Here is a 1306-nt window from a genome sequence, read left to right as displayed (position 1 = left end):
CTCCGGTCAGCCTTCCTAATGTCACCCACCGATCTGCGTACTCTGGCCAAGCTCTTTCCGATCGGGTGCAAACTGACGGCGGGGCTCAGACGGCTCAAGATGCCCGAGACAAGCTGCGTCTTTGCACGCCTACCAACTTCAAACCCTTGCGAGCCCAGGTCCATGACCAGGCTATGGAGATGCAGGGGTGGGAGCACCGTGCGGCCTCTCGCTCGCAAGACCTGCGACTCCTGTTGGCTGATCAAGCGGTCGAGATCCGCGACTTGACCGGACGGTTGGATCGCGCCTCCCGTCAGCGAGATGGCATGCGGGACGACAACGACCACCTCCTTGGGGAGATGGCGCTCGCCGGATCTGAGATCCACCAGCTCCAATCCCGTATCCACGACCTCGAGCGGGGTCTGGAGGATTCCCAGACTGCTAGTGCAGCCACGGACGAGAGCTTGGACCGACTCCGTGACGAGTTGCGTCTGACCCAAGAGGAGGTGGTAACTAACGATTATGTGGGATCCGCCCATGACGGATCCGCATTAGGGTCGGTACGTGGAGGGTCCCCCGCGCCAAATCCACCTCCCTCGTCGCCGGATGTAGCTCTGGCTCGACTGTCTGAGGAGCTGAAAGATACCAAGGAGTCGCTCGAGAAAGCGTCTGCTGGGCGAGACTACGCGCTCGAAGAATTCGTACGTATAACTCAACTGCGCGACGAGATCCAAGCGAAGTTGGCGGACACCGAGCTCCAGCGGGATAAGGCGGCTACCGAGTGGGCGGATGCCAAGCGAACGCAAACGGAGCTGGAATCCAAGCTCCGCCGCACGAGTACGTGGATCCTCCTTTGGTCCCCGCGAGTAACCCCATATTCACTTGTTATGTCAATCCAGGTGACAGATTGAAGGATGCCGATGCAACCGCAGCGAAACTCCAGGATCAACTCGCTGCAGCTCATGCTCAGCAGCAACAGCTGGTTCTGGAGCGCGATCGTGGCTTATCGGAGCGGGATTTGGCACGCCGACGACTGGCGCTGGTGACAGGTGCTGTCTCGGATTTCCTTCCTCCCCTGTCTGGGCCCTCTCATGCCGCCAGCGTTTCTGCTCCTCGTCCGTCTGTAAGTGGGGCGGATCCGTCGGCTGCGAAACGCCCGCGTAGTGCATCTCCCGCCCCTAGCACCGGATCCTCCCGTCCCCATAAGCATGCCCGAGCCTACCCAAAAGCCAAGCCCAAAACGATTTCGGCCTCTAAAGCGCCTTCGCAAGCGGGATCCACCTCTGTGTTCAAGACTTTCGCCTCCCCTTCGAAGTCGGGAGCCGGA

This window comes from Phytophthora infestans, genomic scaffold (genome assembly GCF_000142945.1).
Source record: "Phytophthora infestans T30-4 supercont1.304 genomic scaffold, whole genome shotgun sequence".
NCBI lineage: Eukaryota > Oomycota > Peronosporomycetes > Peronosporales > Peronosporaceae > Phytophthora > Phytophthora infestans.
This window is presented reverse-complemented; position numbering follows the sequence as displayed.